The sequence below is a fragment of the Bombyx mori genome, chromosome 8, assembly GCF_030269925.1.
Source record: "Bombyx mori chromosome 8, ASM3026992v2".
In the NCBI taxonomy this organism is placed as follows: domain Eukaryota; kingdom Metazoa; phylum Arthropoda; class Insecta; order Lepidoptera; family Bombycidae; genus Bombyx; species Bombyx mori.
This window is the reverse complement of record NC_085114.1, coordinates 11,117,428-11,142,744: the sequence shown is the minus strand read 5'-3', so window position 1 is coordinate 11,142,744 and position 25,317 is coordinate 11,117,428. Positions and strand designations below refer to the sequence as shown.

Sequence of the window (25,317 nt, the reverse complement as noted above, 5' to 3'; positions counted from 1 at the left end):
CTGGCGACTTGGAACGTACAATTCTGATCACTCGCGATCAGTCTCCAGAGTGACAGCTCAGCGTGGATTAAGTTGATTCATCATGGTTCAAAATAATGACCAAAGAAGGTACTTATAGCCTATAGCATTTAGTAAGCATCTTAGCAGGCAGGCACAGTACAACTTATTGCGAGAATTAAGAGAAATTAGAAGCCGTCAGTCGCTGGAACGTGAGAGAGATAGAGATACAGAGGAAGCTGTATTGTACACAAAATAGATAAAAATTAAAAAAAAAAAATACAAGATAAAGTACAATGGGCCGTCTTATTTCTAAGAGCGACCTCTTCTAGACAACTATCAGGTGGACAGGAAGAATAATTTTAGAAAAAGAAATACATGCATTAATTTTTTAAGATCTCTTGGCATAGAGAGACATTGGTTTATTTATTTATTTATTTTTTTATCACCGTAGACACACAAGAGATACATATCTTAATGTTAAGTGTTCAGCGCCTTTCGCTTTGAGGGATGAGGTTAAAGTTTCAATTAGACTCCGTAAAGGCTATCAAACCTAGGGCAGGTCAAATCGGAACGCGTTATCGCTTTGCAGTAGAAATACGGCGGCTTAGAATACGCCCCAACACAAATAATTTGTTTTAAGCGCTTTCCTATATGTGCATGCTTTATTGATATCACTGTGAAGGCTTACGACGCGTTAGAATCCTGGAGAAACGTCATCATCATCATCAGGTTACAGTTGTCCACCGCTGAACACAGACGTCTTTCGGAGAGAAAACTAATTCAAATTAATATTTACATTCCACATGATCAGTATTTTAATTTCATATTCAAAATTCAAAGCATCTCAGGTTTTCATAATCAGTCTTAGATCATGCATACGCCTATTATCTAATCAGGCTACTGCGATCGTTTTATGTGTCCAGCCTTATTTGTGCGTGCAGCCTTCGAGGTGCGACTTTCAAATCCACGCTGAGTCACGCGAATACAACGATGACGTCATCGCAACCTGACCACCGTGCCGCGGATAATGTGCTCCTGTGAATACCTCACGAGAAAAACCTCTTTGTTCAGAATCGAAATTACAAATCTGAAAAAAAATGAAATTTATTTAACTACGTACATATTATTATACAAAAAAATAAAAAAAAACTTATTCCTATTTTGTTCTGACAAAAAGACGTCTTAGGTCTATGTTTTAAGAAAAAAAATACTGACAAATTTATGAGTGATATGATTCATGTGGACGTTATAAATTAATAGATACTTATAAAACTTCATGAACTTTGTGCACATTCATAATCACTCACTATCGGATGGGCTCAATGCGTTTGCCTCTTAAGGTAATAAACAAAAACCTTGAATATTTTTTGTCACAACGTTTATGTGGGTATCGGCTTAAAGTTAAAAATTAATGTATATAATTGTGAATTATTATTTGAAAATTTCAGTAAAATTTGAATGTTGAAAAAAACTTTCACACTAAGATATTCGGATATGAAATTCATAATAATGTTACTTATCTTTTTAATGTAGCGGCATTGCATGAAGAGCGGTGCTATGACCGGGTGGGGGTGAATGACCGCCAAACCGCGCCAATCCGCCATGTTGGATCCGTCACGGCGCGCGCGCATTATGTCTTCACTGCGAACCTGCTCGCATCATTTTCATCCACTCAGTAACATCTCATGCTCCCATTTATATTCTACTTGAACACGTCGTCAGTAGTATGGTCAACATCAATCAAAATTTAGGTAATATCGATAAAAATCGCCATGTGTTTCATTGTTGTGTTCTATCGGTGAGTGACACTGAGTTCACCATAATTTACTAATCTAGCCTTCAAACCGGAACTCGTAACGACTTTACTGCACCAGTGGACAGGACTGTAGTACTGTACTTTCAACACTTGCAGCCCAGAGAGTTGTTAATAACACCATAGTGGGCACAAAAGAAAGAAAATCTTTAGCGTAGCCGCCACTGACTTCAGCTCAGACCTATTTCCTGCAGCCACCAATCACCGTCGTTGCTCTAGACATGTCCTGAATAATCCACCCGGTTCACCCTCAGAGCTATGGAAAACTAGCCCATCCCATCCCATTCTACCTAAGTACAGTATCCAAAGCACAGCTTAAATATTAAATGTGTGAAAATGTCGTTGCGTTGTTTTTGGAAACATAAATAAAATTCAAATTATATGCAAGATTATTCATTAATTCGAACGTTTTGTCTCTACAAAAGTTTTTCTTGTAAAGGCGTTTTTGGGGACCCACGTGTCAGAGAAGTACGCGTAATCTGTACAAAAGATTCACACTTAGGAAGAAAAAAAAATGTTAAAGAAAGAAAAGAAAAAGAAAAAAAAACTATACAGATTAGTGCGCACGCATTAGTACAGGCGAATTACAAAAACAGCGGCCGTAATGATGATATGGCACGTTGAGTGATCGCAGTTATCTGATTACACGGTGGCCGGCGGCTTGGCAACAGTTGTCGAAACGTCGATTTCTCCGCACTAGCATTACAGCCTTGGTGCAACTACAGAGCCTCACGCTCGAATGTTTGAAGCACTTCGGTTTTGGATTATTTGCAAGACTAAATGATGACCGGTTTTTTTTTTGATAACGCCATCTTGTTGTGTCTTTAAAGCGGTTAGTTGCTCTCAATTAAGATAAATAGTATTATTATTCGCCAATCGATGTCGGGAAGAGTTGATAATTGAAAACACGAATAAAACAACATTTTCTGAAAATAAATCGTAGCTAGATCGATTTATCGCCCCCGAAATCCCCTGTATACTAAATTTTATGAAAATTGGAGTCGTTTCCGAGATTCAGATTATATACCTACATATTATTATATATTAATATACAAGAATTGCTCGTTTAAAGGTATAAGATGTATACAGTTTGAAAGGTTAAAGATTACGGGAGAATATGTATTGCACGATCGTATTCAATCGATTGAAGCTAAAAAGGAAATGCTGCGGGAAAAGAAATAATTGATTTAACGGTAATAAATAAAGCAATAATTCACCAGTTCAGTTATTACTTGTTATCGCGATGGTCAAACAAGGTTATTTAAAGTTTAAATTTCTTCCATACGCATCCTATTCTGAATATGTATATAGTTTTTTCAATTTAATGGAATCGCACTAAATTAATATAGAAAATCTGTATTAAAATTATTTTTAATTTTTAATTTCAGTTTTTTATTAAATGTTTTGAGATATTACTTACTTACAATTTCATGGTGATTTCTTCCTAAAACCCATCATTTATGTTTCATAAGAGAACAAATCAATTTTATAATATTAAAAATTATGTATGGAGGCCATAAAAATTTTAGAAATAATACAGTGGGGCATGGCACTAAAAATATTGGGAAACACTGATCTAGAGGGTATTTTGATGTCTGTTTGAAGTTCTAAGATATATTTTGTTGACTATGAACAATATGCATTGCTAAGAAAACTGCATTGCAGAGGTTGCAACCAAGTCTTCCCTTCAAACGTATTTATCTAGAACATTAGCTTGTCAGTGACTATACCTACGATAATTAAGCCATATTGTTTTTTATTATATCTATAAAAAGAGTTCCATTTACCTTTTACATATTTTTCGCTTGAATATTTTTTTTAATGTCAAGTTTAGCAATTTTGTTATTGAACTTCATGTCTCCGATCCATTACTATTTATAAGGCAAAAAATCAATACAAAACTTGAACAAACCGTTAAATAAGACTACAGAAACATTTACTTAGAATTATTTTTATTATGTTTATATGGGTATGCAATAAGTGGCATTCCTTGCACCGAGAGACTAGTTGGGCTGCATTCAGGGCTCGCCCTTAACCGCCAAGGAGGTCGAGTACCGTTGCTACCGACAGACATAAGTTTTCATTCATGGTTGCCATGCTTCCACTGTCTACACTGCTTATCATTAGACCATCATTGGTTTTTTGTTTTTGTTCTACCTATGCTGATAGCCTTAAGAGGCTATTTCAGCTTATCCTTGACGTGTAGGCGAGCTCACGGGGTTCGAGTCGGGAGTGTTGCTAATACTGGCCTTAGCAAGAGCAGTGCTTCGCAGTGCTTTGAAGTCGTCGTGACCTAAAGGATAAGACGTCCGGTGCATTCGTATGTAGCGATGCACCGGTGTTCGAATCCCGCAGGCGGGTACCAATTTTTCTAATGAAGTACGTACTCAACAAATGCTCACGATAGACTTCCACGGTGAAGGAATAACATCGTGTAATAAAAATCAAACCCGCAAAATTATAATTTGCGTAATCACTGGTGGTAGGACCTCTTGGGAGTCCGCACGGGTAGGTACCACTACCCCGCCTATTTCCGCCGTGAAGCAGTAATGCGTTTCGGTTCGAAGGGTGGGGTAGCCGTTGTAACTATACTGAGACCTTAGAACTTATATCTCGAGGTGGGTGGCGCATTTACGTTGTAGATGTCTATGGGCTCTAGTAACCACTTAACACCAGGTGGGCTGTGAGCTCGTCCATCCATCTAAGCAATAAAATAAAAAAAAGGATCTACTACCGGATCGGAAACGCGACCCACTGAGAAGATCCGGCGAGAAACTCAGTGGGCTATGTCTATGGGCGACATTGGTGACGATGTTTTAAATGTATTAAAACAAACATCAAATCGTCTTATCACGAAATTTTTAAAGTGTATTTTTGCGGATGTTATTCGTAATTTTAATGTGGTCATTTTAAATTTAGATATTTGGTCATATAAGGCCTCGGATACGATTAAGAAATTAAGTCTGTAAAACTGTAAACCTACTTTGGGTCTCAATTAAGCACGTCTATTCGTTTGAAAAGAAGTGATCCCGTATGGTATTTGTTTAAAAGGCCACAATTACATAAAACTCAACTTGATGACGCACGTGACGAAAACAATTATTTACATTTTTTGTTGCTTGGATTGGAGAGCAAGCTCACATTCTACCAGGTGTTGAATGAAGGCCATGGACATTCTGCCTTCCTCCTACAGACGTGAGGTTGAAATTACAATTGTATTTTCTAATAATTAATAACCCCCAATGACATTAGGCGGCAAATATAGGCAGGAAGGTGGTACCCATTGTCTACACAGTTCATTCTACCACTAGCAAAAGCTGGCTATCGCAATATGTTGATATGATATTCAGAGAATCCTGTTAGCTCAGATTACCTTAATCGCTTTTTAGGCACACACGGAAAAAAGGGGTGATATTATACCTAGTCAGGTCATAAGTATTGTCACACAGTAAAAACTTTTGTTTTAGAATGCTGGCCACAAAAAAGTTTATTGAATTCGAATTTCGAATTGTTCATGAAAATAAAAATGTATTCTTTTAGAATTTTACACATTTTGGAGTTTACTCCTTAAGAATCGATTTACATATATAGGCCCGGGGTATGAAAATTATGGGGACCAAAATCGTACTAGAGAGTATAGCATGTCACACGAAATGCGTTATGCGCCTGATTGGCCATGGTGATGCGTGCGCGCGCCAATCAGGAGCCAACGCGCGGCCGCGTTATCGCAGGTGACGCCGGGCTGCTGCGCCGGCAGTCCGCCACAAAGCCTCGTACTGATCGCGCGTTTCTCTCATTATTGTATTTTCATATATTTGTTAGTCGTTTGTTTTGTGTCTCGTTAATTTGTTAATAATCTGTAGTGTATCGTGTTGTCGTAATATAGAACTATTTCTCGTATTGTTTCGTTTAATTTACCGACATCGTTTTGCTTGTGGCCGGACGCCGTTCGGGTTCGATTCCTGAACGTATCAACTGTTAGTGGGTTGATACCCGAATATAACCCGCTACAAATCATTTATTAATAAAGCTTTTTTAATAAATGCATATTTTACTGTATTCAACTGACACAAATTTATATTTATATCCAGTAAACTCCAGTCGTGCGTCGGAGCGGACACACACACTTTTTTTAAATATGGAGTGAACGCTTAAAGAAGACCGTGTTGCAGTTATTGCGTTGCATCGTTGCGGTTACGCGCCAATTCAATTTTTTAACATACTGAAAAATTTGAATATAACCAAAAGATTCGTTTATCGTACCATCAAACGATACAATGAAGACTCTAGTGTAGATGACAGGTCAAGAAGTGGTCGCCCTCGGTCTGTTAGGACTCCAGCAGTGATAAAAGCTGTGAAGGCGCGAATTCAAAGAAATCCCAAACGTAAGCATTAACTGTTAGCCCTTCAGATGAGGTTAAGCAGAACCACGGTGAAAAGGGTGTTAAATGAAGACTTAGGGCTTCGGGCATATCGGAGAAAAACAGGACATCGTTTGAATGCTCGTCTAATGGACCTGAGACTGAAGAAATGCAGCGCTTTGTTGAAGCGGTACGCGGGAAAAAAAAGTGTGTGTGTCCGCTCCGACGCACGACTGGAGTTTACTGGATATAAATATAAATTTGTGTCAGTTGAATACAGTAAAATATGCATTTATTAAAAAAGCTTTATTAATAAATGATTTGTAGCGGGTTATATTCGGGTATCAACCCACTAACAGTTGATACGTTCAGGAATCGAACCCGAACGGCGTCCGGCCACAAGCAAAACGATGTCGGTAAATTAAACGAAACAATACGAGAAATAGTTCTATATTACGACAACACGATACACTACAGATTATTAACAAATTAACGAGACACAAAACAAACGACTAACAAATATATGAAAATACAATAATGAGAGAAACGCGCGATCAGTACGAGGTTTTGTGGCGGACTGCCGGCGCAGCAGCCCGGCGTCACCTGCGATAACGCGGCCGCGCGTTGGCTCCTGATTGGCGCGCGCACGCATCACCATGGCCAATCAGGCGCATAACGCATTTCGTGTGACATGCTATACTCTCTAGTACGATTTTGGTCCCCATAATTTTCATACCCCGGGCCTATATATGTAAATCGATTCTTAAGGAGTAAACTCCAAAAATATCGGGAAATTCTTTTTTCGGATGAAAAAATTTTTACCGTAGAAGAGAGGTACAACAAACAAAATGATAAGGTGTACGCACACAGTAGTGAAGAAGCGAGCAACCGTATTCCGCGTGTCCAACGAGGTCATTTTCCATCCTCGCTCATGGTATGGTTCGGAGTTTCTTATTGGGGCTTAACAGAGGTACATTTTTGTGAGAAAGGTGTAAAAACGAATGCAGTTGTGTATCAAAATACAGTCCTGACGAACCATGTTGAAACCTGTTTCTCATACCATGTTCAATAACAGGCACTGGGTATTCCAACAAGATTCGGCGCCAGCTCATAGAGCGAAGAGCACACAAGACTGGCTGGCGGCGCGTGAAATCGACTTCATCCGGCACGAAGACTGGCCCTCCTCCAGTCCAGATTTGAATCCGTTAGATTACAAGATATGGCAACACTTGGAGGAAAAGGCATGCTCAAAGCCTCATCCCAATTTGGAGTCACTCAAGACATCCTTGATTAAGGCAGCCGCCGATATTGACATGGACCTCGTTCGTACTGCGATAGACGACTGGCCGCGCAGATTGAAGGCCTGTATTCAAAATCACGGAGGTCGTTTTGAAGAAACTTTAGTGTTATAAGAATCTATCTTTTGTTAAGTTCATTTTGGTATATGAATCGTTACTTATTGAATAAACTTGTTACAATTATTTTACATTAAACGTGTGACAGAATTTATGACCTGACTAGGTACATACAGTATTTGCTACATACAGTATTTTATAAATATCTTTACAGCCAAGAAAGCTTTACCGTTGATGAAATGGTTGGTCATTTAATTGGCATCACTGACTTTTTCAATGTCCTTGAGTTATCACGAATAATTTGAAGAGCAATTATGAATTGTTTTTAAATCCTGTTTAATTTGTCCGAGCCTTCGCGACTTGCACAAACACCAATTGAGAAAACTGTTTAACATATGGGCCCAACATGATTGGGCGAATTTCGTAGTAAATAATTGATAAGGTTTGATCGAAAGCTTCAAGAGGAGAACATATTACATGCAGCAAATTTCTCCTACCTAATCTATTAGTCCTGTAGCCTCAAGGGAATATTCCAGCTTCGCCGAGCTGGTGAGCGAATTCACGGGGTTCAACCTCAAAGACTGCTAATATCTGCCCTAGCAAGAGCAGTGCTTTGCGGCTTTTAGAGCGTTTGCGAATTTAATTTGTAATTCCTAGAAATAATATGAATAATGTGAAAGTTTTTACATTTGGTACTCAACCGCGGAATTAGATGAAATGTTACACAACGGTAGCTTATTTAACCTTAGCTAATAATACATGTAATTGTTTTTCTTTAAGTAAATTACTAGGCAATGCACGATAAATCCGGTATAATAGATAAGACAATGTGTTTGCTTGTTTCTGATTTTTATATCAACGAATCTACAAATTTACTAGTGGTTTATTGATCGCAGTATAAGAAACTCTTTGGAAAAAAAACATTTTGAATAAGAAATTTAACGAAGGGTGAACTGCAGGCCATGTTTATTAAAAAAAAAAACCAAATCGCGTTTATGAATCAATAACACCAGATTTCTAAAGCGAAACAGTTATAGACTTCTTACTTTTCCTTTTCTTATGCAATATTATGTGGGATAGACTCTTCTCATGTTGCATATGGATTTGGTATGAGTTTTACGACCGGCCGCACGTCGTCACCGTCCTTGGGTTATTTCTCCAGATGTAAATGGATTGCTACGTGCCATAGAACTTCTTCTGTTTCTTCTATTGTTGTTTCTTTTACATCATCCTTTTTTGGTCCTATGATTTTCATTTTGCTATTATAAACATTTGCTCTAAAATTTAACATTTAATTCGATTTTCGGTATCAACGTAATAATGTCGAAATGTCATTGTTACTAATCATCATTAATTGCGTCGCTAGAAATCAATAGTGCTTAATATGTTTTAATGAATGTTATAAAAATGTTAATTTTAGATAGATTACGACATCCACCCGTACATCCAACATCTGTGCACACAATTGAAAAACTTTAAACATGACGTTCAGCATTTATATTATTTTTCACAGTGTGAAAACGACAGAAACCTATATAAATTTTATCACATAGATAGATGAAAGATCTCAGGAGCTCATAGGTAACATAACGCGAATACCACTAACCATCTTGGGACTTGGTTGAAATCTCAAGGCTGATTAAAATTTTAAGTTAATTTTAAATTTTAATACACCCTATTATCAGTAATTAACAAATCTATACATTTTGTGGGTTTGATATTTATTACATTATCTTATTATTTGTTTGTGGAAATCGTTCGTAACACTGTACTGTATATTTGTACGTATTTCCTTAGAATAACTCAGCCCACTGAGTTTCTCGCCGGATCTTCTCAATGGGTCGCGTTTCCGATCCGGTGGTAGATTCTGCGAAGTACTGCTCTTGCTAGGGTCAGTGTTAGCAACTCTCCGGTTTGAGCCCCGCGAGCTCACCTACAAACGTTAGGGCGAAGCTGAAATAGCCTCTCAAGGCTATCAGCATAGGTAAGAAAAAAAAAAGAAAAAAAGAAAGAATAATTGGTGGGTATTTGAACATCGACGTACCCGTATAGCTCTTGATAAGAGTGTAGTGCTTGTCGTTTATGCTACGTTGAACTTTAAATGAATCTTATCAATTCCCCATTATATTTAATGTATGAGCTTTGTTATAGTCGATGAATAAAATAATTTACATAACATTTATTAGAAGACAATCACGAAGGTAAGATTATTAAGCGTATCCCTGAATGGCATACGACATATATTACATGATAAATGATATAATCCCATATAGATAAATAACACAATATAATATTTAACTACATGCAAAAAAAAAAACGAAAACTAAAAAACAAGTATAATAACTAAAATACATTATTAAAAGGAGTCCTTTTAAGCAAGGTTCCGAAGATACTGGCAGCGTTCCCCCTTTGAATAGCTAATAATTTAGTTACTTAACATAAAAATATAATATATATTGGCTAAAATAAAATAAATAGCAACTAGCGCAGATTTACAGTTTATGCAAATATTTACTCGTTACAACATTTTAATTAATCATCGCGTTTTATCATTGCGTATATCTTTTTCCAAAGGTGACTCGATTGTGGTATTGGCCGTACTAATAATAATAGCAATATATAATACAATAATGTAGCAACAATCAAATTTCATAAATACTTTTCGCTTAGAATGAAACTTTGAGAAACTTTAAAATTTTAAAGCGAAACTTATTAGCACGGCATATTTGCCAAAATATTTAATCACGTATTTTCTAGACAACCCTGTCCGGCACGATTCTCCTGATATCTCAGCTTTAGTGGCTGGCACGAACTGTCGTATCAGGTTGGTCGCATGCGAGCAAGCACACTATATTATTAGATTCGCGAGTCTAGAATAATGCGTTCTCAACATCGATACAGTACCAATTCGTTCTGATCTTTCTCACCGAACTAGTCTTGATTAATTTATTGAAGTCAGTTGAATTGTGAATTGATATTTTGCACCGGTAAAACGAATCTTTTGATACAAGAAATCGAATAATCAATATGACTGTGTATTCAGATTTAAAATTCCAAAAACAAAAGACGTCACACATAGTGTATAGAGAAACATTGTAGCTTCGAAAACTAATTTTTCGGTCGGTTGTCATAAGATCCTAGTGCCTATCTTTTTTTTGGATCTGCGTACGAATTTGACAACGATTGTATCTTTGGAAGCGTCGCTTCGACTCTATAGCAAAAAATATTAAGCGTCCATCAAAGACGCCGATGCAATTAAAATTCAATAAATGTACAATAGAATACAACAAGTACGTGATATCCACAATTGGTTAAACTAGTGGACCCCGGTAGTCGAAATTCGACTATAATTAATTGAAATTATAAGTTTGTACACTGTTATGGTTCTATTGTCAAAGACTAATAAACTTCTATAATCACACAAACCATGATTAACCTATTCTCAATTTGACCACAGACTATAATCAATAAGAAAAGTTTGACAATAAACAAATAGTATGCATGCGTGTGTGTGTCAAATACACGGTAGTGTGTGTAATGTTTTTTTTATTGATTTAATGTACCTTTAGGCATAATTTAAAAAAATATTGACATTCTGCACTCCTCTATATTCTATGTAAGTGTGGGAAATTTCATACTCCTCCGTCCGCGCAATTTTCGTAAAAAGGGGTACAAAGTTTTTGCTTCACGTATTATTATATAGAGGATCGAAGACAAGGAAGGAATGACCGGCCTTGAGGAATGCCGTAGATATAAGTACGTTTAGGTGCCTATATCATACAGCGGCATACGTAAATAGCCCATGAGACTTGTATGGGTAAAACAGGTTTTGGTCAGACAGTGGTCTTTAGTATATTAAGGGACTAAGTTGAACTTTAAATGTACATCAGAAAAATAAAAGATTATAAATTTCTTTCTCTCTCTCTCACACACACAGATTACTCAAGAGTCAAAACTTAGGATATTATTATGACGATAAGGCTTGGGACATATTTTATAATCAAGAAGAAAGATGATTCACGCCTTAAATATAATGGTGGATTCCTTGTATTTTCTAATTTAAGATAAATGTTAAATAATTCATTTTAAAATTAAGTCATGTAGTTTTTTAAATTCTTATATTATTTATTAGGTTTATTTCAATATTGTAAAACATGGAAAGACATATCTCATAACAAGACTAGATACGAGACTTAAAACTAAACTTAATATATGTATGAGCAAATTATTTAAATGAGCGAATAACAATAATTTCGTGAATGTTTCAATTCAGTATTTCCTCATTGAATATGGTTAGGAATTCCGAATTATAATACATATTATTAATAAAGCCTATGTGACTTTAGGCGGGAGCACAAGGAACGAAGTTGTTTTATCTTGTTTTTTAGTGTTTCCTTAGGTTTCAGTTTGTAATAATGGTGTTTTTTTAGTATCTGTTCCATACCGTTTAGTATCTGTGAAAGTGTAGAAGTGTAGAATATGAAATAAAGTTGCCAGACGTGGGATCTTGGGTTCCAAAAACTTCACCAAAGTTTCAGTAAATTTTCATCATTAAACTAAGACTATTTCATCTCATTTACTGGTGGTAGGATGTCTTGTGAGTCCGCACGGGTATGTACCATCACCCTGCCTATTTCTGCCGTGAGTGAAGCAGTAATGCGTTTCGATTTGAAGGTCGGGACAGCCGTTGCACTGTTAAAAGTGAGCTGTGAGACATTACAACTCAAGTCTTAAGGTGGGTGGTGCATTTACGTTGTAGATGTCTATGGGCTCCGGTAACCACTCAAGATCAGGCCGTGAGCTCGCCCACCCAAACAAGCAATGAAAAAAATTGCAACGGATCTCATCTCGTTTCATTTCATTTTATTCCAATTGATTATCTAATATCAAATAAATCAGCTTCACTTCAAAAGGCACCATAAGAAGCCGATTTTTTTTCTGAAAAAAGAAAAAGAAGAATAAAAGCGAAAGAACAAAAAGAAAGAGAAAAGTTTAAAATTGGAACATTCCAGACTATTCCGGTAATACGGGTATCTATATAAGATCTACATATAAACATTATAAACGTTTAATTGCATTTTTTGTTATTATTTCAAATATAACACCAAGTTATTGGAGTCTCTTGTAAAAACTACTCTGAAGTATTCTATTTTATTTGTTTCAATAATATACCAAATAATAGCCTGCAAAAACGACATTTATATAATAGTAGTATATTTTATAGTAATTCAGTTCAGAAATCTAAATAGAAATTAATCGCAATAGCTGTATATTTTTTTATTTCTGTCACCGCTGTTTTATTGAAATTCCATTTCACATTACCTATTCGAACTGCTTTTAAAATTCACGTTAAAGGAAGTTAACTTTCTTTTCATGTATTCAAGTGATATTTTGGAATGTAGGTGAACAGAAGTCAAAAGAATATGAAAAAACTGTCATCTCGAAACTTAGGGGAGAAAAAACATTAATAAATAACAACAATATCGTCGTTGTCGCGACGTCTTGCCTCGAAATATCCCTGCAGTTTCATTCAGACGGCTCTCATCAAAGAATTGACTCACCTTACTTAAGTATGATTCAGAGGTTGCGTGTTTTGTTCATTTCTCAATCCACGTGAATGTTTTTATTTCTGTATGACGCTCGTTTTGTAGCCATGACACGATGTTGTCCCATTCGTTTTAGTTATTTGAACTTTCCGGAATTTAAATTGTATTTTTAAAAGTTTTAGTATTGAAAGTAAGCGTACTTCGATAACTAAATTGTTTTCTGTCAAACCTATCGTCCTTAACACAAGAAAATAATGAAGTGACAATTTTACGTAGTCCTCCTATGTTTTGAGTTTGTATGCTAATAGAATGTTGATTTCAATCTGTGGTACACAGCTGTGATAATTTGATTTTTACTTTATTTATTTGAACTATCAATAACGACAATTATTAACGATCATTAGTCATGAAGCATGTTATTAAATCTGTCCTAAATGTTTCACGAATATTTCTCACAGATATACGGAAGTGGATTAATGGTAAACGAATAAAAATTGTATCTAAAAACATATTGACACACACGACAAGTTAGCATTTAAAATTTAATGTATGTATAGCAAAGATTACCACGTACAGGCGGGTCATCTGCCTCGCTTAGTTACTTTATTTATCATTTAAACAACTGCAACGCAATTATAATATTACATTTTGTAATTGTTCATAAATTTACATTACAGTTACCTGCGATGTACAAGACTGTACCACCGAGGCGCATTTAATGAAATGCCTAATTAACTTAAAAATTGAGTAGGCAGAGGCGTCAATGTCCCGAGCAAAGAGCGTGACGAATAAAATGGGTTTCATTTTTTAATTTCAAAAATTAATTTGTGGTATGCTCAGTAATTAAAACAGAATAATTTCTTCACGTTCTGACGGTGCTTAGATGAAATATTAAACTGATTATTCTATGTACGGTGCATAGCCAGATCAAACATTATAAGTGCTGTACACGAAGCTATTAGGATCGAAATTTTGCTTATTTATTAAAACGTTCATCTGTTTCTTTTAAAGTTTAAAATATAATACGGAGATCACTAGAAATATAGTAATTTATTACGTTTTTGAATACATTACGGAACTCTGTACCTCTAGTGCCTCCTCCTCTCTCTAATCTAAAGAGAAGTAGACATATTATGAAAATTCAGGATAACTACAGAGAGATATCAATGTTGATACCAAAGGGCGTCTTTAGTACAGGAAGAACTGTATATTTGTAAGAACATAAATAAATTATTCAGGATATACATTTTGTCAATCAATAAAATGTACATATTACGGTATTTAGAATATACAGTATTGAAAGGAAGTGTAATGGTATCAAAAAGGATGATGAAGGACCACTCGTACAGTATAACTACTGTAGTTTAAACATTCATAATATCTTGATCACAGTGATTGATTTAGCAACGCAGCCGCTGGGACTACAAACATGAAAATTTGATAGTTGATACTTTTAATGCTGTCACCATTTACTAGGGAAGTATCGACGTCGCCCAAAACACGTCATTTCAGATGATCCACTAACGGTGCTTTTAGACTTTTAGGTACCTCAATCACCGGTCATCGTTCTCGTCGAACCCGTCCGAGTAAATTAACCCACAGACACAGCCCACTGAGTTTCTCGTCGGATCTTCTCAGTGGGTCGCGGTTCTGATCCGGTGGTAGGTTCTACGAAGCACGGTTCTTTCTAGGGTTCGTGTTAGCAACGTCGTCAGGTTTAAGGCCCGCTGAAATAGCCCATCAAGGCTATGAGTTTAGGTAGAAAAAAAAGGGAAGTATTATTGGAGCAAATACTTCTAAAACGTTAAAATAAACGATTAACGTTTGACGGTCATTTTCCAAGTACCAAAAACAACTTTGTCATCAGTCTGCTTCTGGTCAGAAGTAAATGTACGCCCATCGGATCGGGGATTATAATTTTGCTCCTAAGAGGATGACTCGGGGGTCGAACGTTTATATGGGAAGCTCGTCACTTTTAAAAGAAATAATAAAATATTACAGTCCTTATATTAAATTTACTAAAAACAACCGAAATTAATATATATGTACATACATACTTAGTGTAGCAGCAAAATATAGCGCAATCTTCAGCAAAATATAGAGCAATCAGTCGGAGTGTGACGGTAGTTATCCTTTCACTGGTGGTAGGACCTCATGTGAGTCCGCACGGGAAGGTAGGTACCACCACCCGTGGCTTGAAGGGTGGGGCAGCAGTTGTAACTATACTGAGACCTTAGAACTTATATCTCAAGGTGGGTGGCGCGTTTACGTTGTAGATGTCTATGGGCTCCAGTAACCACTTAACACCAGGTGGGCTGTGAGCTCGTCCACCAATCTAAGCAATAAAAAAAACAAAAAAACAAAGCAATCTGTAAGCCAGCAATCTGTAAGTACCGAAAAAACTGAGATTTAGAAGTCATGTCTCAAGGTGGGTAGGGCATCTACGTTACTGATGTACCTATATGGGCTCTGGCCTCTGGGAACCACTTAACGTCAGGTGGGCCGTGAGATCGTCCACCTATCTAAACAATAAAAACAATCCAAATTTAAATTTCATTATTTTAATTAGAACGTGTCAGACTCTTTAACTTCGAATTTGACTTTATCGAATTTATCACTGATATTATGTTGGCTTGTTCTAAAGATAGATATTAATTCCGAATCTATTTAAGAATATTGTTAATTCGTACAAAAGATCACGGAATGTATGCTAGTTTATAAATAGTTACATAATCTCATATTTCAGAACGAGTTTCAATTTTATCAAACTTAATAGGTACTATTAGAAGTACGCATGTCATTTCTACAAATTCTTACGTAGGCCTATTTGATAATGGTGGTTTTACCTAGAAATACATAAATATCGTTTAACTTAAATATTTTAGAAATAGAGCTTTGATACTGTAGTGTTTCTTTAAACATATGGTTCATAATAATCTGGTTCTAGAATTGTAAAATGGATCAATGTTTGATGTTTATACAACCCCCTTAGTAGGTACATGTTAAAATAAATTTAATATGCAATTGTAATAAATAATACGTGAAGCAAAAACTTTGTATCCCTTTTTACGAAAATTGTGGGAACGGAGGAGTATGAAATTTTCCACACTTATAGAGAATATCGGGAAGAAGTGCACAATGCTAAGATTTTGTTTAAATAATGCATAAAAGATACATTAAATCAATAAAGAAAATATTACACACACACTACAGACCATGTATTTGACGCACACACGCATGTATACTATTTATTGTCAAACTTTTGTTCTTGACATCTGTTGTCAAATTGAGAATAGATTAAATATTGTTTGTCTTTGTTAATATTTTTATAGTGTAGTCTTGGCGAAATTTGTAATTATAGAAGTATAAAATACAATTATAATAGTGTACAAACTTACAATTCCAATTAATTATATCGAATTTCGACTACTGCGAGACCTCTAGTTGTAATAAATATACCAAAATTTGTTATTTAAGCGTTCCAATCTCCTCTCTGGATGTTGACGTCATAGTCTGGAAATAATTACGGAGTTGTTTGCGTTTTAAGTGATACACGGTTAAGCTGTTTTAGTAAAGTCTCTAATTTAAGCCAATATGATTACTATTTTAATGCCTACAGTGGTCAGTTTCAATACGCCCCTCTTTTTTCCCTACCTTACCATTTGTAGCTTCAGAGGCTATTCCAACTGGCTATACAAACGCGCCGTTTGGTAGGTGATCCCCTGGGGCTCAACCTTGAAGGACTAGGAAAAAAAATAAGATGTATACATTACTGTAAGAATAAAATATCAAAGCAATGTACATATAAAACTCCTGTAAATATTAATTATATATAAGAAATAAATAATAAACCTAGCAGCTAAAGCTCCGATAATGCTGGAGGTAGGAAGCATTTATAAAAAAAAAAACCTTGAAGGACTTGCTAGTAAGAGCAGTGCTTCGCTGAATCTACCACCGGATTGGAATCGCGCCCACTGAGAAGGTCCGGCCAGACTCTGTGGGTTATGTCTATGGGCCTCCCTTTTAACACACTGCGAGATTTACAAAGTTAGTACTGAGTATTGCTATTGTATTAATATATATCGTCTTCTCGCATTAAAAATGTATAATCTCAAAAATTACTAATTTTACGGAAGAGTGTTTTAAAGGTTTAACGTGTGATATTTTTAATATTTATTATCTTTGCAACATTTTTTTTTTTTTTTTTACCAGTTACATTATCTGTCTATTAAAGTAAGATAAAATTATGAATTAATTTTGTTAATAGTAGTCAAAACATAGGTAAAATAAAAAATAAATAAAAAACTAAAACTAAACTACGCTCTTTTGACAGTATTTATGAGAAAAATTCTGGTGATACCAAATGATTCCGTATATTATCTCAATTTCGAATATTTTAGGAAATTGTACACTTTTAATGCGAAAAGACGATATGCTAATATATGTAGGGGAGCGAGGGGCTTGTTGTAACAGGGGTAAGTAGTAACAGGCTCTTTTCACTAGGATCTTAAACAATATTAGCGTATTTCTTTGACTAGATTTGACCTATAAACCGCACCGCATCATGTTACCATAGCCAATGTCCCGCCGGCCAGCGCAATGAGCGAAAATGTGCATGCGCCTCATTTTTGCCAGGTAATATAAAATTGTATTGTCGTAAAATTTTGGTTTACGTTATTATTATCGACCAATTTCAAATTTTCTATATCTTATTTACATCCAAATTTATCTATCTCTGATAATGTGTAACATTTTTTAAGATCGCTAAATTGTATAAATAGTTATCTTGATAAATTTAAAAAATCATTCCATGGGGTTAGTTGTAACAAAATCCCCGGGCTTGTTGTAACATGTTACAACAGTCTACAAAAAACTTTTTCGTCATCGAAGATTAGACCTCTTCTACAAAAGGCACCACCAAGAATTGACGACCAGTATTGACGGACACTCCCGAAAAACAAGCTTTACAAAAGGATTATGAGGAAAAGATAAAGAAAATAAAAAAAAATTTAAACCGGAGTGGACAGAGTTAAAAAAAAGATTTTATGTTCAGATTCAGAATCCGAATCAGAAGAGTGGTCTGGTATGTGGTGAAGCTTACACAGATTCAAATAAAGAAGATTGTATCATTTGTAAGATGTGGGCACTTGTAGGATGTGTTACAGGAGACACTATCTTTTATTTGTATTAATTGTAGCTCAGATGAAGACTAAATAATGAACCCCACCAAATGTTGTTATAAGTGCAATACTTTGTTAGATAAATATTAAAAAAAGATAATTACGAAGCATAGCTTAGATATAAATAATTTAATTATATACTCACTGCGACTTAAAAGTGCCATGATGATTATAAGTAGTGTTTAACTTAATAAAACTGTTAATTACTTAATTTTTAGGTGTAGATTACTAAAAAGTGTATTTAAGTTGATTTTTTATAACAATTACATAACACCTACTTTAGAAAGATGTCAATTTTGTTAAAAATAAACAAAGAATTGTCGTTACTACTTGCCCCGGTAGACGTTACAACTTGCCCCAAGCACGAGGTAAGTTGTAACACCGCACTTCTTCTAGAAAATAATTAATTGTAAAATAATGACCAATAGTTATGTTATTATTTTTACTTGATTTGGTAGAGGAAGAGTTACAGCATCGAACCATCTTTATTTAGTAGCAATTTAATCAATGAATCTCAAGATATATTAGTTTTCATGAAAACTGTTACAACAAGCCCCTCGCTCCCCTACACGAATGAATATGTTTGAAGGGTGGGGCAGCTGTTGTAACTATACTTGAGACCTTAGAAATTATATCTCAAGGTGGGTGGAGCATTTACGTCGTAGATGCTATGGGCTCCAGTAACCACTTAACACCAGGTGGGCTGTGAGCTCGTCCGCCCATCTAAGCAATAAAAAAAAGGCGTTAGAACGGAGGCCCAATCAGTACCACCTTAGGTAAACGTTGGAAAACATTGATCTGCTAATCTAATTATCGTTTTAACAGTTTGGTATTTTGCAAGCCCTCGATGTGACGGGCACAAAACTCAGGGTCAATGCATTTACCAAAGCTAATCACTTAACGTTTTTGTAATGTGCAGTATAAAATTGATTGCCGAGAAATAATACATTGTAGAAAATAAAATAATAACTCTCTATCTTTATTTATTGTCTGGTTCTTTACGATATTATCTCTGGAACGGGAGGCAATGCTATCTATTTCGACACAATGTGAGGGTACAAAAGATTCATATATACATGCTTGAATTATAATTATTAAATGACACTTGGATTGACAGATAATTGAGTCGTGACTTTTGGACAATTATTGGTAAATCAGAAAAACGAATTATTGACTTAGTATTCCATTGGCAGTCACAAAACTCTTCTGAACGACATCTTAGATAAATAACAGGTTAAGTATTAACCTTTATTTAATGCAGGTTTTGAACCGTATTCTTTGAAGGAGACGATTATATTCAAATCAATCTGTATTGACATATCAATAACATTTTTTTGTCCAAATGCACAGATTGCCACCTTTGATAATAGACGACTCAATTATTCAAACACAAAATATTGCCTAGTTGTCTCAATTTTACTATTTCGAGTTTCGTATATCATCATGCATGCAGCCTTGTGCTTTTAATGGAACTAATTCTAACAAAATATGCTTATATCAATAATTTTTTCCAATGTTCAATATACGCACGTAATAGGTAACCGGAGACCAACAACAAAACAAAATGAGAAATAGTCACAAGGCAGGCTAGTTGAATTTAAAAGGATCATCCAAACATTAATTTTGCGAAAAGTTAATGCTTTATGTTTAAACTACTAAATAAAATCAAAGAATCGTAATATTTTTTAACACCAATTACAACGCATATGTATATGTATATATGTATTCGGCTTATCGTTCTATTTTATTCGTACATTACATGGTTCAGTTACAAAATATCGACCGGTAATTACCTCGATATTATCAAAACACTGCTGAAATTAGTATGAAATTCCTACTTTATGGTTAGATTGTCGCTTATTTTGGCCCTGAATTACGTTGATTAAAATAATGGAACGCTTGCGCGCCAAAATTATAGCTCTATGATTCCCTATTACATTTAAAACGCTTATAACACTACGAACTATCAAATTGACAGAACGTTAAATGGGACAATGTTCTTCTGGAGAACCTTCAACAGTTACACATTGTGACCGCATCAAGACCGTCGGCGGATGTTCTTTCAATTTATTCCGTAGATAGCGATCGATCGCCCGTGATCAGGGGAAATGTAACAGTAATTCAATGGAGTGTTTCTGATCAATACAATCCCTATTTGGGTTTAATTAACTACGGGTGTTCACGTCAAATGTCTGTAGCGTACATTTTATTAGACATCTTCGAAACTTTCATTGAACAGATTAGTTACTAAGAAATCTATGAGGTCATGAAAATGCAGTGAGTTCGTTCACATCGAACGATCGTGTCACTTACGAAATTACTGGCCGCTTGCATGAGATTATTTAAACTTAAATCATTTTAGACAAGCACCTGAAAAAAACATGACGTACACAAATTAAAAATTGATAGTTTATCCATTGTGCTAGAGATTATAAATAAATTATGACCGTAATTAAAACAACAAGTTTTTAAAACGAAATTTTATTTGGTACTTATACTATCGAGAGATAGATAATCTTACAGCCCATAGGATAGTTGCTTTTAAATGAAGAATTCTCATTTCGCTCAATCTTATTAATCTCAGATATATAATAACTGAGAAATTTAAGAACAGTGTATAGGCCGGTATAGACAGTGAGCCAGACAAGCGTAGGATCGGGAGGGGGCTGCAGACAGCGCGGGGGCGAGGGAGGAGGCGAAGGCTGCGTTACGTCAGGCGCATCCGGGTTCGCGGCCGCAGCACGCGCCTCGCGACGTTGTCTGTGTTCCGCTGCCGCTGTATACAGGTGGACTAATAACATTCTAAATGAAAACTTTATTCTTAAAATAAAAATAATATTATTCAATATCAATACCAATCTTAATATATAATAGTCCCGTTTAAAATCGCTTCCTAATGTGCAGACAGACGGACGATTTATAGCAACTAGCTTTTCGTTTCTTTTTTTTTTGTTATCCACATCATTGTTATCAATGAATTATTCAAACATATTACTGGACAGAGGTTCCTGTCTAGTGAATGCCGTATTAAATGTACATAATAAATAAATAAAACCGATATCGAAATATCAAGCAAACTTATTGTGGTGAAACGTTGACTCGAGACGTTGTTGAGCAAAATTCAATGCCTAGTTTTATGAAGGCACGATGCCCGGTTTTGTCTGTTGCTAGGCCGTAGCGCGCCCGCAGAGCGTGCCTATCGGAAATTGCTTGGATTCTAGGCCAACACGGCAGTGAGCATCGCCGTCTCGCTTGCACGCTTATGAATCAACAAGCAACTACGAACTTGGACGAACTTGGACTTTATCTCTTATTCTAATTGAGTGAATAAAGTTATAGGTAAATTTAAGTAATACTGTAATTATGGCGCCCTGTTTGTGAATGGTAGAAGTTTTTACTTTACTTTTGATATTGTTCAGTTTTTTAATTAAATAACGAGGCTATTATACATATCTAACATAAAAGTAATATATATAATAGTTGATTTTAAAGTCTACAAAATGAAATGAGTCTTATGCATTTGTGATATAGGCTCTACTGCATTCATCGAGTTAATAAGCGAATACCTAAGCTAAATGAGCGTGCTTATCCCAGTATCAAGAATACCTTTTTGGATTCTAAATGGATTCTATTCTAGAAAATGTTTGACGAAGATTGGAAATAAGAATAAGAATGTCTTCCGCATTGTAACTTAGGTTAAAAGTAACGATTCTGATCAAGAAATTTGATTTTAACAATGTAATTATTTTTATGGTTTTTAAATTAATTTATAATAAAAATGTTCAAGTTGTTACACTTCCAAATACACCGAATTTTTCTCTGCCAAAGCTTACTAAAGGAAGCTCATGACTATTGGTAATTGTTTTGTTTTTATAAAGTAAATTAATAGTAATAACAAAATAATAATAAAGAAAAATAAAGTACCTAAACCAAAATATAAGGAACAAATGCATGTAAATAAATATTTAAAAAAATGTATTTCTCAAAAGGTATCTCGAAGGAAGCTAAGGTCGCTGTTTACAGAAACTTAAACTATAACTTAAAACTATAACTATATAACTTAAACTATATTTTGAACTGAACTATTTAGCTCTCTGAGCACAGAGAGATGCCAGCCGAGTGACTCAAACGTGGAGTGCATTGAACGTGGCCGACTCTACAGCGTCCTTTGCCGTAGACTTTATTTTTTTAGGTTAATCATTACTGTATTGCTTCGTTGTTTTTTAAATCCCATAAACGTATCTCGTTCATTGCCGAAGTTAATCACATTATAAATATTGTTTTTGTATTATTGGAATTGATTGACAGAGCAATTCCAATAATACAAAATTAAATAACAATTCGTAATTGTTAGCATTATTAAAAAAAAACATTTTAAAATTACCCTATTAAAACAGTATTCACATAAATAATTCATACCACACCATGTTTTATGTCCGCGTTCTAAATATTGTTTGCTGGCACCGGTCCAAGTGCGACAGTTGCATTTTTCGCTAATTCTCAACCGGTTACCGAAAGTTGCGCGGGCGCATAACGGCATGGCGGCGGGCGAGAGGCGCGGGATCTTGATCCGTGGGAAGAGTGAGTTCCGGCTGTGCCACTTGCACCACGCCTTTCACCGAGCAAGGTCGCCTCGCGACCGCGCCACTTTCTTTTATATAACAGCCGCGCGGCCGCCGACGGTATGCGGACGCCGACACCCGAATTTATGAGTATGCTGGTGACGTCACGCTCGAGGTGACTCACGGAACTGCCTCCAAAGCCCATTATCATATTTAAATGGCCTATAGATAAATGCGCTCGTGGTATCATATCGTATAAAATTGATAGTTGACAAAATAATAATGTATTTATCACTAGAATTCTTGGATTACATAAGTATTAAGGAATTTGCAAAGGCATTAAATATTACATTTTAGTTTGTATTTCTTGTTGTGTAGACCGAGCTCCAGGACATCGATGAGTTAAGGCGCAGGAAAATAATGAATTATAAAATGTTATTTAACGGACTAAAAATGCCATTTTCATTGCTGTGTTGTTCTATTAATTGACTAAATATTTTTGTCTAAGCAATACTTGGTTCATTCAGGCTGAGCCGAAATAGTCTAAATATCGTTTCAATCTTCGAAAGTGAAGGGAGCATCCGGCTGTTACCGGAACTTGGTGCCTTGTGCGACTGTGCGGTGTTACATAATCGTGTTAATCAACCGTTCTGCCGTCACACCTTTCCACTAACCAACTGTGTAATTACAATACGTAAATTCCTAATATACATTCTCTAAAACGGTGACTAGCATATATTATAACAAATAAGAAAATAAGAATGGTTCTAATTAGGTTAAACGTGATAGCAATATGAGAGGACAATAAATGTGTCTAAAAATCCTTTTTTTTTAGTTTGGCAATAGACAGATATAATTTTTATTTGAGAAACTTTTAAGTTGCACTTTACTCGACAATTATCTTGAGATGTTTTTCTTCTTTTTGGACTATGGCGATCAGAATTCAGTGTCCAGTGTCAAATATAAATTTAATTTAGTATTAATCTTTAATAATGCTGCCACTGGTTCCACTGTTATTGAGGCACGAACTATCAAATACTAGCCAAACGGATAGTTTTGTTCAGTCTTTAAATTAAAATCATGACTACGAACAATGAAATACCTATAAAACCTATCTACAGTGTGTATGATAACTAATTTTCAAAATCGTCAATGATTGTTTTTAACATCAATTCTTTTTTTTCATAATGACTTTTGGATAAAGGTGTTTTTTGCTGTCTCAAAGACATTTTCATCTTCAACAGGAAAGGTGGGCGAGCACGGGCTCAGCCTGAAGGGGTGGGATTTGTTCTTCTGATCTGTTCTTTGGATGCTGTTACCAGTAGTTTGCAGAAGCACTAAGACTAGATTAGTTTCAGATCAAGTTCCGTTAAAACGTTTGTAAGGTGTCGAACATGACTGGCTACTGCATGAGTCTAATCAGGAGAGTCAATATAGCTATCGGCTTCTTGCGATGCCACTATTTCCCGCGTCGAGCTTATATAGTATTCAACGATCTACTTTCTCATTTGAAAAATGAAAGGGAGCGGGAAAAACAGTTCATTAATTTAAATTTAAATCAATAGGTATAAAATGAATGAAAACAAATGGAATGAAACGAATACAAATCAGGGCGCTGAAATAATATCTCAGTAAAATTGTGGCAACATATTATAAAGCCACATTAAATAATGATTTGTTGTTAATAGCTGATTCTATACATATTACTCATTAGGTATATTAATACGAGAAGGTTTTTATTTTTAATTTAGTTTCTACATAACAATTCAGCTATGTATAGTAAGCCATTTTGAATACGTAATATGATCATAAAAAATACACCTATTATTGTATTATTTGTTCTGATAAACTAATGCCATCTAGTTATGAGTACCTCAATTTTTTTATTACAAGTGAGTGGATGAGCTCACGGCCCACTTGATGTTAAGTGGTTACCGGCCCATAGATTGAAATGAAATATATTGTTTTAAATTCGTTAGTTAGCTTCGTTGATATGATTTCTGGAAATATTGGACTTTTCCTAAAAACTGCAGATATCTTTATGTACTAAAGCATTGTTTGTACGATAGATTCATTATTATAAGTCATTAACGATATTTTAGGATCTATCAGAACACAAAAAGGCAAATCATACTGTCGACTAATGGAAAGGATTCGAGGTTGGCGACATCATCGCCATCTAGTTTCTGGTGATGGTGTTCTAAAATATTTATTACTGTATCACAATGTTGTCGGTTTAAATATTATTTTTACCGTAAAGCAGTGTGAAGGGTGGAGCAGTGGATAAACCTTAAAATTGAGACTTCGACCTCATGTGTCCCGGTGGTGTCAGTGACACTATCTACAAATTTATTTTTTTGAAGATTTTATGGCCTGGTAACGAGACTTTTAAGTCGAGCCTTCTATTTTCTTCTTTTATTGTATTATAGTATGAAAAAGACATAAAACGAAATGAGATGATGTTTTGAAGGCAGAATAATTAATTTAAGTTCATCTTTCA

General features: G+C 35.3%; 4 long non-coding RNA genes across 4 annotated transcripts; 2 read left to right on the top strand and 2 right to left on the bottom strand.

The window, feature by feature from the left end:
• Nucleotides 1-908: 908 nt before the first annotated feature.
• On the top strand, nucleotides 909-2,200 carry LOC134199206 (uncharacterized). The gene is made up of 2 exons (XR_009973591.1): nucleotides 909-1,340; nucleotides 1,534-2,200. It is a non-coding gene; the product is annotated as an uncharacterized LOC134199206 (long non-coding RNA).
• A 9,353-nt stretch (nucleotides 2,201-11,553) lies between these two features.
• LOC134199279 (uncharacterized) lies at nucleotides 11,554-14,272 on the bottom strand. The gene is made up of 2 exons (XR_009973708.1): nucleotides 13,091-14,272; nucleotides 11,554-12,467 (listed from the first exon to the last, which is right to left on the bottom strand). It is a non-coding gene; the product is annotated as an uncharacterized LOC134199279 (long non-coding RNA).
• Nucleotides 14,273-17,271: 2,999 nt separating this feature from the next.
• On the top strand, nucleotides 17,272-23,271 carry LOC134199278 (uncharacterized). The gene is made up of 2 exons (XR_009973707.1): nucleotides 17,272-17,550; nucleotides 23,196-23,271. It is a non-coding gene; the product is annotated as an uncharacterized LOC134199278 (long non-coding RNA).
• Nucleotides 20,721-25,131, bottom strand: LOC110386242 (uncharacterized). Its single transcript, XR_009973706.1, has 2 exons — nucleotides 22,675-25,131; nucleotides 20,721-21,031 (listed from the first exon to the last, which is right to left on the bottom strand). It is a non-coding gene; the product is annotated as an uncharacterized LOC110386242 (long non-coding RNA).
• Nucleotides 25,132-25,317: the final 186 nt, after the last annotated feature.